Here is a 15635-nt window from a genome sequence, read left to right as displayed (position 1 = left end):
ACTAGTTAGTTCATATTGTTGTTTGTCCTAAGGGGCTGCAAACCCTTCAGCTCCTTTGGTCCTTTCTTGCTTTGCCACTTTTTTCCCAGCAATCCTCTTGGTCCCTAGGATCAACACATCCCTCCCACAGTTAGATTTTTTTATGACTCCAGTTTCATTTAATTTTTAGAAACTGAACTTTTATTTTGTTTATGACCTGTCATTTTCTCACAATTGTAAAGACCAGACTCAAATATCTTGGTTCTCATTCCCTTCTCTTTTTTTTTTTTTTTTTTTTTTTTTTTTTTTTTTGTCTTTGTTTTTGGAGACAGGGTTTCTCTGTATAGCCCTGGCTGTCTGGAACTCACTCCGTAGATCAGGCTGGCCTTGCTTGCCTCTGTCTCCCAAGTGCTGGGATTAAAGGCATGTGCCACCACTGCCCGGCTTCTCATTCCCTTCTCTAAGGATGGGTTTTAACTGTCAAGATTTGAACTCAATTGATACAAAATTTTATATTAAAGAGTCAGTGAGTATGTCAATGTGAGATGACTCAGGGTTATCAGTGCTGGAATGTAAAGATCAGTTGAAACCTGCATGTCTCACTCCACAATTTTGAGATACAAGTAGAAAGAACCCCTTCAGAGGGAGTCAGAGTTCACAGAAGCTGTGCTGATGCTTCAGATAGCCTAGGGCCCCAAAAATATGTCTTGATTTAGAGTTTTGGGAAATCCTAACCCTTCTGCCTGTTCCCTAACTCCCTCATTAACATCCATGCTTGCAACTCACCCAGCAGCTTCTATCTACACGGGCCGATGTCACACAATGTGGTCACAGCTGATCTCCTGTAGCCTGGGAGTATCACTGGGACTCTGAGGTGCCCCTGTGTTTTTGAATGCCCTAAGTTAGGCTAGTAGTTGGTGGCCAACCCAAGTCTTATCCCTTACTCCAGGTTTTCCTTGTGGGCAGCAGAGCTGAGAACTGTGTCAGAAAAAACATGGGTAAACAGGTTGTAAATCACTGTTGACAATTTCCCTTTCACATTTCAGCAAGAAGCCACCTGCACACACAGAATGTCCTCACTGTCATCGGAGAACAGAAAATGAAGGCATGTGGGCACTAGGGATTTCCTGCCCTCTTGTCCGTTTCCAGCTTCACAGGACTCCGTAAATAAACTGTCTTCTGGTTGGTCATGAAATCTCAGCTTAGAAAGAGTGATGTTTGTTTTCTAAAGAACGACTTTCCCCTGCAGATGTTGGTACCTTCACCACTGCATTCCGGGGGCTCTAGGTCAAGGAGAGGGGAAATGAAAATTGTGAAAGAGAAAACTGATCCTGGGTGGCTGCTGAGTTCACACTGTCCTGGATAGAGACAAGCGCAGTGAGGCATGACTCCATTTCCATTTTTTCTACTACTTTTTTCTCTTGTAAACTACAACCGGAGACTTTTTTTTTTTTTTTTTTGCAGAACCAAATCAACTAACATTTACTTATGCTCAGATGTCAAGCATCTACGCTTTGTCCATCAACTCGTTCTAAAAGATTTAAAATCAACATACCAAGCCGGGCATGTTATTGCACACAATAATCCCAGAGCTTGGAAGGTAGGAAGAAAAAGGTTCCTACCTTTTCTCAAGGTAGTTCAAGGTTATTCTTAGCTATATGGTGAGCTCTAGAACAACCTGTTCTGGGCCTGGAGACCCTGCTTTTAAAAGAAAAAAAAAAGGTAAACAAAAAATCCTAGACAAACAAAGCCAACATTCAGTATTTATATTGCTTTATCTGAGAGCACATTTCTCACTTCTAACCCTGGTAGCATGCTAACTTGCATTTTCTTCTCAAAAGTTCTCTTGTATGCATTGAGAACAAACAAGATTCCCTTTTCTTATACATTATCAATTGCTTAAAAATCATATCTCAAAGGACTTAACTCCTCTTTACTTGTCCTGAGTTTAGGGCTTTGCTCTCATTTCTGCAAGATTACTGTGTAGTGCCTACCAATGCGTTTGAGTACAGTGAGAAAGAACAGGTAGCATGGAGTAGGTAAACTATGCACGTTGAGGTAGGTAGCAATGGGCAAGAGATGCCGAGGATTCACTGTGAGCTGGTGTTTTAAGACTCAGAACACTGTTCAGGGCAGATGTCACACTTGTACAACAATGGAAGAGTCCCAGCAAAGCCCACACTGAAAGTACCTGGGGCCAGGATGGCCATACCCAAGCAGTCACTGGGGAGGGACAGCCAGTGGAATATAACTTGAACACATTTTAGAATGAAAAGCTGCCAATAGGTTTTTTTTGTGTCTGGATATGTGCAAAAGGTCACCATGAACAGATTGTCCTGGTGTTTCCTCTATAACAAAGACTTGGCTGCTCTCTGGGGAGAAAGATGTGCTGGTTGGCCCAGGTCCAGAAGATGAAGGTTTTGGTGGAGATCACTAGAATTAAGACTTCTGTGGGACATTAGGACAGTCTCACGACATCCAGAGCTGGACAGGACAGAAAGAGCCTGTGCTCTTCCAGCCAGTCTCCTTTACCTCCGGAAGCTGCATCCTATCCTAGCTAGCATCTTAGTTACTTCTTGAAACAAGAGCGAAAGAGAGACATTAGCTCTGTAGTGGGCCCGGGGAGTCCCTGATACTCAGGATGCAAAGGCTGGAGGATCATATCACTTGAGCCAAGCCTGGAGAACAAATGAGACTGTAAAATCAAAGGACAGGGTTGGTGGGGGAGTGTAGCCATCCAAGGTGGACCCTACCCCATCATTCACTCTGCTCCATGTTCCCTTGTCTTTACTTGTTTCTTTTATTTGTTTGTTTATTTTGTCTTCTTGTTTTTCAAGACAAGGTTTCTTTGTGTAGCCCTGGCTGTCCTGGAACTCACTCTGTAGATCAGGCTAGCCTTGAACTCAGAAATCCATCTGCCTCTGCCTCTGCCTCTGGAGTTTTGGGATTAAACCACCTGGTTGCCTTTACTTGTTCCTTTTTCTTTGGGGGGAGGCGGGGTTCGAGACAGGGTCTCTCTGTTTATCCCTGGGCTGTCCTGGAACCCACTCTGTAGACCAGGCTGGCCTTGAACTCAGAAATCTGCCTGCCTCTGTCTCTGCCTCCCAATGCTGGGATTAAAGGCGTGCGCCATCACTGCCCATCCCTTTACTTGTTCCTTAAGGAAAGAAGGATGTGACTTTTCTCAAGCTTCCTCCCTCCAGTCATAGCGAGGGAAACAACGCTCCCTCTCCAATCTCCATATTCCCCTGTCTCATAACTGGCTTCTGAGACTTCCCCTGCTCTGCTCTTGGGTTCTAATGCCTCTGAGATCTGAGCTTGTGTTTCTTCTTCCCTTGTTTTCTTTCTCATTTTTTTCCTGAAGTACATCTTTCATTGGCTTGAGGCAAGAACAGCCTTACTTTTCTAGAAAAGTATCACACTTTCCAGCTAGTTTAACTTATTTAAGAGTCAACATCTACATCCTCACACTCCACTGCTAAACAGCTTACATAGGTAGATGGATGAGGATGTGTTCGTAAACATTTTTATTTCCTCAAAGTTTTCTAAGAAAATGTAAAGAAGAACAATTTCAAAGCTCCTGGTTGACCTGCCACCGCTGAAACATTCCTCTCTTGAGTCTAGTCAGTCTGAGATGCTCTTGGTGATACTGTCCTAAGACTGGCTTCCTTGGCTTGGAAGGCAGAGGGACTTCCTGCTGCAGGCCGGCCAATCTGGGCCTCCCTCAACCCGCGGGAGAAACAGGGTCCTACTCAGGTCGACGAGGTGTAGGCGAAGAAATGATGGCAGAGATGACACATAAAGTACAGGATCTGAATGTATTTCTTAAAAATGTCATCAGACTTTTACAGTCATTGCAAAAGAGAAATGATAAATCTAGCAGCTCAGCAGTTAAGGTACATCTGAGGCCATCTAAAATACATTGGGTGTAAAGCAGCAGCTATCTCCTCTGGACTGGTGCTGCATCCCCTGGGGCCCAAGCGCTCTGGGCCCGGGGGACTGCATGAGTCTGAGTCCTAATCCTTCTAAGTTCTGGTTCTAGTCAGAGAGCCAGAAAGTTCAGCGCGAGTCCCCAAGTGAGAGTCCTAGTGCAAGTCCTAGTGCGAGTCCTCCTGCACAAAGTGAAAAGCAGGCTTATTTGGTATATAGAAAGCAGGGCAGATGACAAGAGTCACATAGGCAGGTGACAGTCACATCAAGGTCAGTGATCTTACTGACCAAGATCAGGTATCCAGTTGTGAAGTGGGTGGAAGAGCAATGGTGCCCTCCCAGCTGGGGCTAATTTGGTATTCCTATGCTAATTCTCTGGTTCTGCTGGAGGCAAGGACCAGGAAATTCTGATTTAACAGTTCCTGTTAATGCCCTTAAGTGAAGGAAGCCCATTGATTACTCCCTAGTATGTAAAACAGTTCTGAACTATCTATTGTGGGACTGCCCTAAGGAATGTGCTTGACCTCTGTTGCTAGCTCTGGCAAGGCAGATTCCTTGAGAGAAATTCCAAGCTAAGGACAGCTAGGAATTGGATTAGGATAGGTTGGAAACATTGTGCTGGCCAGGGAACGATGCCCAATCTTAGCCATTTACGAATCATTTCTTGGGGTATCTTTTATGCCTAAATAAGAGGGCGTGTTGACGATTGGAAAGGCTAATCTGGAACATGTCTGAGTTAGGAGATACCAGCGACTCTCTGAATATCCAGGAGGCACAGAACTCCTTTTAGATCCTTATTGCCTCTAATCCTAATCAGGCTTTTACCCCCAATAATTCAGATATGCCTGGAGTAGACGAGTGAGCATGGCAGCTTCCCAACACAGGGATTTCAAGACCTGGGAACTGAGCACTTTCATTGGAATGGAAAAGAAAATCAGAGCCAACGGGAGTGGGCAGACCAGCCAGAGCCAATGGGAAGTGAGAGAAACCTGATGTGAACTATGAAGGGAAAGGGAATATTCAGGGAAAAAAGCCTTCCATTGCCTTCTTTATTGTTAGTGATTGTGTTGCTACATTTATGTCTTCTTTTGGCAACCTAGAAGACCTCAAATAACATGTTTAGGGAATGGAGAGATCACTCATGGGTTAAGAACACTTACTGTTTCTGCACAGGGCCCAAGTTCAGGTCCAAGCACCCGCCATGAATGGCTCACAATAGCTTGTAACTCCAGTTCCAAGGGAATCTGATGCGGCTGTAGGCACCTGCACTTATGCACAAAAGCACATGAAGAAATATACACATGTACATAGATAAAAATAAGCCTTTGATCTCCTGAGAGGCTCTGACATTACCTGACTAATACAGATGTAGAGGCTCACAGCCATCCATTAAACTGAGTGCAGAGTCCCCAATAAAGGAGTTAGAGAAAGGACCAAAGGAGCTGAAGGGTTTGCAGCCCCACAGGACAAACAACAATATGAACTAACTAGTACCCTCAGAGCTCAACCACCAACCAAGGACTATACATGGTGGGACTGATTGTTCTGGTAGCATGTGTACAGTAGAGGATTGCAAAGTCGGTCATCAATGGGAGGAGAGGCCCCTCGCCCTGTGAAGGTTCTGTGCCCCAGTGTAAGGGAATGCCAGGGCCAATAAGTGGGAGAGGGTAAGGTACCAAGCATGGGGAGGGGGGAGGCAACAGGGGTTTGCTCTTGTTGTTTTTGTTTGTTTGTTTGTTGGAGGGGAAACTGGGAAAGGAGAAATCATATGACATGTAAATAAAGAAAATATCTAATAAAAAAAGTTTAAAAAAAATAAGCCTTTGAAAATATGCACTATGTGACTTCAGAATTACAGAAAAATTGAGAAAAAACGTGAAAGGTTCAAGGCCTATATAAATCAATTGGGTAGTGTGTGTGTGTGTGTGTGTGTGTGTGTGTGTGTGTTTATTTCACAAGAGAATAAAAATGACAGAGGAAGGGTTTCTAGAAGCAGATGTAGGGGAGTTAACATCTGACTGTTGCCTTTGGAGCCAGGAATCATAAGCAGCAAGGCTTGAAACCCTGAATGATAGATGTGAAGACTACTACAGCCTTCTGCCTTAGCTACCCGATAGAGAATGCCCTACTCCACCCAGATACTGGGGAGGCTGATGACATCCTGGCCTCCATTCTTCCGAAAAAATGCTCCTTACTGGTATTTGATCTCAGCAATAACACAAGTAACTCATACAAGGACTCTCTGCTCTTTATCCTCCCAAACTGTAGTAATGATGAAAGAAAGACTGAACTTGTATTTTTTATTTATTTATTCATTCATTCATTCATTTATTTATTGTGTGCAAGTATACTGTAGCTGTCTTCAGACACCCCAGAAGAAGGCATCAGATCTCATTACAGATGGTTGTGAGCCACCATGAGGTTGCTGGGATTTGAACTCAGGACCTTTGGAAGAGCAGTCAGTGCTCTTAACTGCTGAGCCATCTCTCCAGACCCTGAACTTGTATTTTCAATTCCTATATGATGATGATTAAAGTTTATCAGTGGACAAGATGGGAGGAAGAGCCTGAGAAGAGAGCATTAAGGCAAGAGCCAAACTCTTGACAAGAGAATGACCAAGGTCCTTTGATATTTAAAATGAAGCCTGTGTAGAAGGACAGATCTTGAAGAGGAACACTGGGATGGACCAGGAAGGGTGGGGACTCAGGAAACAGGAGCATGGAGGATGGAAAGACAGCAACTGGGGAAGAGTGGGTGAGAGCCAGAGAATGCAGCCCAGAGCACCACAGGGTGGGAAAGTGTGTTGCTAAAAGGGCAGTCAGGACAGATAAGGGCAGCCAGGGGAAGGTGAAGCAATCATGGGGTGGAGCCCAGCAGTGAGTGGACCAAACAAGGGGCCTTGACAATCCATCTGGAGAGAGGATGGGAGGAAGACAGAGTTGAGGAGGAAATCGAGGATGGCCCCAGTCCAGAGAGCTGTGCATGGGGAGTCTCAAGGCAGTGAGTCAGTGTCCCACTTAGGAGGGCCCCTGGACTGGACAACTATTTGAAGTTACCAGGAAGCTTGGCAAATTAAATGGTTATTAAGAATCTTAAGGATAGAGCCAGCTGTGGTTGCCAAATTTATGTAATTAATGTTGAAACAGTCCATATCAGCCCTATGGAATCTTGTCTTGCCATTGAGAACTCAAACAGGATAAGTCATAGTTTATTCTTCTCATATAAAACCCTGTGGTTTCCTTTTAATGCTCAGTGGAGAACAGCCTCCTCAAGTTTCTCTCTGAGTACTTTGAGACAAATATCATTACAGTAGAGAGTGACTAGTCCACATCTTCGAAGATGGGGTCTCGCTTTGGAGGGGGCAGTTTGGGATAAAGCTCCTCCCTCTCACTCAGTGTGATTTCTTAGTCACAACACAGTTGTGGATCAAGGCTAGGAGAAGACAGTGAAGTGGGAATCACAGAAATGACCCTTCAGTCTCCCCTAGAATCTTGGAACTGGCTTCTTAGAATGCTGCATTGAAAGAGATTCTAGGACTACAAGTCTAACCAAAAAAATGTTAAATGGATTAATGGGAAGAGGGGAAATCCTTTGACTGTCCTGTCAAAATCTCTGCCTTTGATGGTGCATGAGCACTTATGATTAACTCCATTTTGTGGATCAGGCTTTCATGATGCCCTGATCCATTTGTATGTCATGGGCTCGGGGCAGATAAGAGATGCTGTAGAAAAGCTAGGCTTGCACCTTTCCTGCCAGGTCACCTCCAACTGCCTCCATTTTTGTCTTGTCAAATGCTCTGGTAGATGTGGGAGATCATTTTTGGACCTACCTATGTTACTGCCCAAACACATATTGTTGTTGGTGGTGGTAGTTTTTGTTTGTTTATTTGTTTTGTTTTTGCCATTGCTAGGCACCATTTCTCTAGGATCTTGATGGTGTCTTTCTGACTTCATTGAAGCCTCTGTGAACTCTATGGCTACTGTCATGTGAATGACACAAAGCAATGCTGAAACTTGCCTGCTCCCCCACAGCCCACACGAGCTGCTCAAACCTTCTGTGCTGGTTATTTAGAAAGTCACATTTTCCAAGCGTGGCCAAGCATGAGCTTCTCAAACATCCTCTGCCGTTCAGAACATTGCTCCAGGAGAAGGGGAGGGGTGGGGAAAGGATTGTGTGAGGGAGTAGTCAGAAGGGGGGCAGTGGGCAGAATGTAAAGTGAATAAGTAAAAAAAATTAAATTAAAATTTTAAATGTTAGGAAAAAGCTGATAGCACATAGATCATTGGTAAACTGTAGCCTAGCACTAAGGGATGCTGAAAACAGTGTTTTTCTTCAGTGTTGTAACTTTTTGTGTGTATCTCTAAAGCTAAGTAGGTTTTTAGTGGTGATTGCAGTGCAATAAAAATTCATTGTTATGACTTTAGCATATTATTAAAAGTATTTCAGAGTATACCTAATAACTTAATACTTTTATATAGCTAGCTTATTTTCATGTATATGTATATACCTTGTGAACACACACACACACACACACACACACACACACATTCAGCAAGCCAAGAACAAATCAAGGCTATAGACACTCATAAGTCCCTTACACAGATGAATGGAGGAAGGAGTGGCGAGGACCCTAATTCGTTTGACCAGAGGCTCCCCGGATGTTGGTAAGAACTATGAACGACAAATTGAGCAATGTAGAGTGGGGAGCCAGTGACACTCTAGTCCATCCTCATCCTCTGTTCTGAGGGAGACCCAGGGAACTTGGGTTCAGGGACGGGTCATGAAGAGAAGTTGCAGTTACTGAATGAGCAGCTGCTGAGGTGATGCGGATACCTTTTGGTTCCCTCCTTCCTTCTGCCATCCTGTCTGATAATGGCTTCTAAGCCATGCTAAGAGGAGCCCTTCGAGTTGGTAATGATTCCTCAGGGTTAATAGGAAAACCTCGTAGACCTTGTCTGCCATGCCTCATTCATCTGTTTTAGATATCAGGCATCTGCATGGGATTTAATTGGAAGAAGAAAGCATTCTGTTGCTTGGGGGGGGAATCTTTGGAAGTCATTCTACAAGACTGTTTAACCTCTGGCCGTGCTTAGCTCTCCGGGACATCTGGATAGTTTTTAGCCAAAGGATTTGCCACTAGCAAGGTAAACAGTGACGTGGGATCTAGAAGCCAGGGTGATGACTATTCCTAAGACATTGGATTAGAAGTCATGGGGAGTTGGTCACCAGGTCACAGGAGGTGGCCCACCCAGGCTGTGACTGAGGAAAGCTGAACCAACCAGGCCTTCATCATGTGTGCTGTGCAAATGGGAAGTGAGGATGAAGGCGGAGGGCTGTGTTCCAGAGCTTATCTACACCTCTGCTAGAATTCTCCTCTTTGTTATCCGGGTTTGTGTCATTCCTAAAAGACCTGATGTACAACTGCCCATCACATTCCACAGAATTTGAACTTGTCATCTACAGTACTTTATTAACTGTGCAAAGTCCACATTTAGCCCTGGCTCTTATCCACATTCAGTAAACCCCATCCACTCTACTGGTAAGCCTGTCTTGCTTCAGGTCAAGACCTGGGACTGGATAATGACTTAGGAAAGAGTGGACACAGGTTAAAATCTAGTACAGCCATGATGGCATTTACCTATGAGCTAACGTCCTTATCTTTACCATCATGAACTCATCTTCAAAAGTCAATGAGCCATCCTTTTGTTCTGCGAAGGGACAATCAGAACTGCTGTGGGAAATATGCTGGTGTTTCAAAGCATGAAAACAGATCAGCAGAATAAACACTCTGCTTCCCAGACCTTCGCAGAAACACCAACCCACGATGTTAGCGCAGAGAGGAGGAAAAGATGGCTGCCTGCTTAATCCTGGATAACCTTGGCCTGGGGCTGAAAGCTGAGATGGAGGGCTAGGCTGCCACAGCTTCTTCACAGTAATCCCCAGTACTCCAAACACTCAGTCTGGGTCATCCCTCCTGGTACTTACATCTCCCTGTGGCAGTGTTGAACTCGCTGCTGCACCAGGCATTGTGGGGAGCTGGAAACTTGATAGCATCACATTATGCAGTTATGTGGGAACTCTGGTTTCTGGAACAGAGCGAGGTTCCCAAGCTCTGCTCTTGTACTGTTTGGGTGTGTCTTTCACAAAACACTCTTTATGGGAAAAACAGACTACAGTGCTAGCTAGCATTGGTGGGCCCTATTTCTCAATAGTGGCATGAAACTGACCCGTTTTTTTTCAAGCAGTTAAAAAAATGACACAATTTGCTGATAACAATGAACAACTCCTTTCTCCATCTGATGCTTGTCCCCTGGCTGGTGTGAAAACTCTCCTCTTGGGTAACTTAAATTATGAATTTGAAAGTAGCATAATAACTCTCTACTCCTAATGGTTCAGACGTCAGAAGTTTATTTCTTAAGAAAATCATTGCGGTTACAAAGAAAGTAACAATAATATTTAGGATTTATTGGAAATGAGAATAGCAAGTGATAAGATTTTATGCTTTTGATAAGAACCAAATTCTGGGTTCAGCAGTTGGGGGCAGTTGCTGCTCTTCCAGAGGACCCAAGTTTGAATCCCAGCACCGATGTGATAGTTCAAATTTGTCTGTAACTCCAGTTCCAGGGCATCTGATATCTTTTCTGGTCTCCAATGGCTTCAAGGACATAAATATAGGAAAAACACTCATACATACACATAAAATTAAAAAATAAATAAGAACTAAATTCTCAGGGCTGGCAATTAAGGGTGTAAACTAACCCAAGTTTGATTTTCAGCACCCACACTGAATGGCTCATAACCACCTGTAACTCCAGTACCAGAGAATGAAACATCTCTGGACTTCTCAGGCAATTGAACTTATGTGGGCATACCCACAAGAGTCACAAATACACAAACATAGTTAAAATAAAATAGATTTTTTTTTTTTAAAGAAAAAGTTCTCAGTGGACTGTGAGTTCTACATGTCCTTAGTGAAAGCATTAAGGAATTCGATGACCATGTAGAGAGGTAGGAATACGGAGACTGCAGAGCACGTGTCCTCATCATCTGTTTGGAACACACAGTGTCACTTTGAGCCTTGGAAGCTCTTCTCCCAGATCCTCAAAGTGAACCTCATTAGAGAGCCTTAAATACTACTCCTAAAGTCATGTTAGAAAAGTTGGAGGACATACGTTTCCTCCTGAGCAAGATGGAGTAGGAGGCTGAAGAGGAGGAGGAAAGGAGCAGATGGGGATGCCGAGTGAATGAACTGCCAGAAGAATGAGGTAGAACTCAGAACAGCTTATCATGTTACTGCTCAGCCCGCCACATGCGTGAACGAGAATTCTGGTATGATCTGGAACACGCACGTCAAATCTAAGAAAAGACAATTTCAGACAATGGTGCATGTGTCGACTGTTGGGTCTGTCCCAGGATGCATGAGTGCCAGGCATCTTCCTGGCCAATACCTCCTGGAGGTCCCAGAACCAGCACGATTGCACCTATGTGTGGCTATGTGTTGGTGACACGTTAGAAACCAATTACTCACCAAACTCCATGGACAAGTAAGATGCCTTCATTTTAGGAGGTGCCATTTAGACATGTGGCCACTTCCTCTTAAATGAGCCGGGGGGGGGGGGGGGGGGAGAATCTAGTGATATCCTATCATGGGAGTTTCCAGAGGTAAGATTTTAAAGTCTTGGATGATGTCACTTTATAATTAGTTGCAAATGGTTTTCACATAAGGGAAATTTCCAACGGAAAGTGAAAGATTACTTAAGTGTCTAAATTTTTATAAAAAAAAAACTGAGGAAAAAAACCCCCACTGTATATTGATTGCAGGGTTGTAAGTCTGCTTCTGACGTATTAGCTGTATTTGGTTTTAATTTTTGAAATTTCTTATTTAGATTCAGTATCTCCATGTTTATATTCACTATCAAATCTAGGGCTGTGCTATGTTTGAAGCTGGGAACCTTGTTGTTATACTTTAGGCAGAAAGAGCACACCCGGGAAAATGCAGAAATCCCAAATGATGCTCCCACAACACTATCAGAAATGACGTGCAGGTGAGAATGAAGTGCCTTGAGAGGAATGGATCCTTCAAGTGGCTTCCTGTCTGAAAGTTCCAGCTACAAAGAGCTAAGAATTCTGTTCTATTGACTGCAATTATTGGGACTTTCCATACAGATGGATTTATTTTTTATTTTTTTTAATAAACAGATCACAGCCCAAGACATGATGACACAATGGGACAGCAGCTGTAGGGTGGAACTTGTTTGTAGCTTCATCTGAGGTCAGTGTTAAGCAAACGAGGTCAGGCGCGAAGGGGGCACCTTGTTAAAAGCCTTAGTGATAGTTCCCAAAGGGAGGAATTGCCAAGAACAGGACAGCAGTGCTATTGTAACTAGATGTGGGGCCTTCATTAACAGTGATGACTTCCTGTCAAAATACTTAGGATCAAGGATCTTGCTACCCTTTAGGAAAACAATTACTTACAGAGTTTGGGGCCTGTCTGTAACTTTTTTTTATTTTTTACAGCTGGCCAAAAGGCTTTGGAACCCAGAGCTTTTTTCTTAACCACTCCCCAAAAATGATGTTCTAAAATATGTACCTACTCTGGAGCTGAGAAAATTCTGAAAGCAGAAAAACGGGAGTGAGCAATGCATAATATAGCAAGCTCTGGTTGGGTGGAACCAGAAACGTGCCTGTATCTGACTTCCCGGTGGAGTTCGCCTTTGGGTACACCTGGTTCTCAACATATGCGGCAACTCAGGTAGTCTCTCCTTCATTCACTCCCGTATCACCCAGATGTTTTGCTAAGGGCAGGAAAAGTGAAAGACCAAGACACAGCCTCTGTCCTCTGGAGCAGTATTTTCCATAGCAGTTCTTCACAGACAGTAACCACTCTGTCTAAGTTCTCTGCCACAGGAGTGGAAAAATAGAGCTTTTATATACAACCTTCAGTTTTACGTGAATACTCAAGAGGCCTATTTTGATTTAGCAGAATCAAAGAATGTAGGAAAAGAGGAAATAGGATGATCTTTTTAGGAAGAAAGAAAAGTAGACCTGGCCATTAACTGCAAGGTCAATATATGCATATAGCTAGGAAACAGGGAGGAGCCGGCATGGTTAGGAACCAGAAGGCAATTTCTTTGTTCCAGATATAATAGATAAGTGATAAATGGGTTTATGTCCGAATGTAAGAAAGTTAAGATTAATGCTGTATGCACTATATTTCTTTGAGGGGAGTGATACATATGTATTCTAACTTCTATTTAGAAATATATAGTTGTTATTCAAATTTGGCATAGAAATTAAGAGCAACCATTTATAAGTACTCTTCAAAAAGAATCTATTGAAAATGACCATGAGGGCAAAGATGGCTGCAGAGCAGACATTAGACAAGGGCTGATGGATTGCATTTCGGAAAGGAAAGAGAAAGGAAAGAGAAAGGAGAAGAGGAGGAAAGGGAGGAGGAGGAAGAAGAGTGTGCTGGCTAGTCTTGTGTCAACTTGACACACAAGCTTAGAATTATCTGAAAGGAGGAAACCTCAACTGAGAAGATGCCTCCATAAGATCCAGCTAGGAGGCATTTTCTTAATTAGTGAATGATGGGGGAGGGCCAAGCCATTGTGGTGGGTTCCATCCCTGAGCTGGTGGTCCTAGATTCTATAAGAAAGCATTCTGAGACAGCCAGTGGAAGCAAACCAGTAAACACCAGCTCATGGCCTCTGCATCAATCAGCCCCTGCCTCCAGGTTCCTGCCCTGTTTGACTTCATTTGATGAACAGCAATGTGGAAGTGTAAGACAAATGAAGCCTTTCCTCCTCAACTTGCTTTTTGGTCATGATGTCTCATCATAGCAATAAAAATCCTAACTAGGACAAGTTGGTACCAGGAGTAGGGTATTGTAGAGACAGACCTAACCTTGTTTTCAGGAGGACTGTGGAAAAACCGGGAACTTCAGTCAAGAAGAGTCATTGAGTGTTGAGAGCTTAGTGGGTTGTTTTCTGTGGGAGCTTGGAAGATAAGAATGTTGAGAGAAAAAAAAAAACAGAACGTTGAGAGGTTGAGAGCAGTGCAGACAAGACAGGCCTGGCCTGTGACATTTCAGAGGGAAGATTAAAGACTTTTTTTTTTTTTTTTTTTGAGACAGGCTTTCTCTGTGTATCCTTGGCTGTCCTGGAACTCACTCTGTAGACCAGCCTGGCCTCGAACTCAGAAATCTGCCCGCCTCTGCCTCCCAAGTGCTGGGATTAAAGGCGTGCGCTACCACCGCCTGGCAATTAAAGACTCTTTTAGGGTTGCTGCTATTTTAAGATTCTGTTGTTCTGGTTTGCTGGGGCTTAAGAATCATCTGTAATTGACCAGATACCAGAACTACTAAAGCAAAATTTTTCCTTTGCTGGGATACTTAATGGTGGTCAGCTAGAGCTGAAAATTTAGCAGTGATTAAGAAGAGACCAGCATTGTGGAGGTGAAATCTTTTGGAAAGTGTTTTTCTGAGAGTCAGTACATAGAAACTGTGTTCCAGGAGTGACCAAGGCTGTACCTCACCCTGGAAACTGAATTTGGTAGTGTAAAGGTCACCCAGATGGTTTTAAAAGCATGAAGGAGTAACCCGGCAGTGTGAGAGATTAGGAGAGGCCATTGGAGAAGGTATAGCCTCAGTGACAGTTGATGGCTCAGGACTGATGGGGTCATTCAAAGAAGGTGAAGCTCAGCAAAACGAAGAGAGCCTACGAGAGGCTAATGGTGAAAGTGCAACCTAATCGCAGCCACAGTGTAAAACACCCAGAGCCTAGAAAACTAGCTATGTGTGCTGCAGAGGACAGAGCTGAAGAAGTGACTCAAGCTACTTGGAGGGACATAGAAGGCTGTGAGCGAATCCCAGATAACTGGACATTGAGTTATTTATACTGTTGGAGTTTTGTTTTATTTGTGATTGTACCCTGGTTCTCCCCTCTTGAAAGTATTTAATTTTGATTTTGAGAGGAGCTTTATTGCTGTGGGTTTTGAGAGGGTTTTACTGCTGTGAAGGGACAGCACGATCACAGCAACTCTTACAAAGGAAAACATTTAGTTTGGGTCTGGATTACCCATTGTGATTGGCTCCATCTCTGGGCTGGTGGTCCTGGGTCCCATAAGAAAGCATTTAGAGGCAGCCATTGGAAACAAGCCAGTAGGCAGCACTTCCCATGACCTCTGCATCAGCTCCTACCTTCAGGTTCCTGCCATTTGACTCCCTTTGATGATGAACAGCAATATGGAAGTGTAAGACAAAGCCTTTCCTCTCCAACTTGCTTTTTGGTCATAGTGTTTCATCAAAACAGTAGTGACCCTAAGATAGAGGGAAGGAAGAGGAAAAACCGCAATTGAGCACAGTAGGGAATTACGGTTACTTTTTAAGTCTAATATAACTAAGCAATAGTATATTACTCTAAAGGACTTGGACAGGGCAGGAGTGATGCTTCTCATTGCTCTTAAAGGTGGTAGGAAGGAAGAGCAGGGGCACTAAAGTCTACATGCTTTAAGTGATGTCGCTCTCCTTCATGTCCAGAGGAACATCTCTCACTGCCTGGGAGTAGGTAGCCATTTGCTCTTTGGAGGTGCTGGGCCAGCAGTGTTCCCCTCTCAGTGATACCAGAGAGCAGAGTGTAGGGCTGCATTGAAGCAGGAGGAGGAAGTGAAGGACCCCACCCTCCTTCTTAGGGTTTCTATCGCTGTGAAGAGACATCATGACCAAG

The 15635-nt window shown here is 43.8% G+C and overlaps 1 long non-coding RNA gene across 1 annotated transcript; it reads right to left on the bottom strand.

Annotated features, from left to right (window-relative positions):
• Positions 1-10300: 10300 nt before the first annotated feature.
• On the bottom strand, positions 10301-15162 carry LOC116092342. Its single transcript, XR_004119212.1, has 2 exons — positions 15110-15162; positions 10301-10564 (listed from the first exon to the last, which is right to left on the bottom strand). It is a non-coding gene; the product is annotated as an uncharacterized LOC116092342 (long non-coding RNA).
• Positions 15163-15635: the final 473 nt, after the last annotated feature.

The sequence above is a fragment of the Mastomys coucha genome, unplaced genomic scaffold (genome assembly GCF_008632895.1).
Source record: "Mastomys coucha isolate ucsf_1 unplaced genomic scaffold, UCSF_Mcou_1 pScaffold15, whole genome shotgun sequence".
In the NCBI taxonomy this organism is placed as follows: Eukaryota; Metazoa; Chordata; class Mammalia; order Rodentia; family Muridae; genus Mastomys; species Mastomys coucha.
Note: the sequence above shows the minus strand (reverse complement) of the source record. Positions and strands in the feature narration are given on the sequence as shown.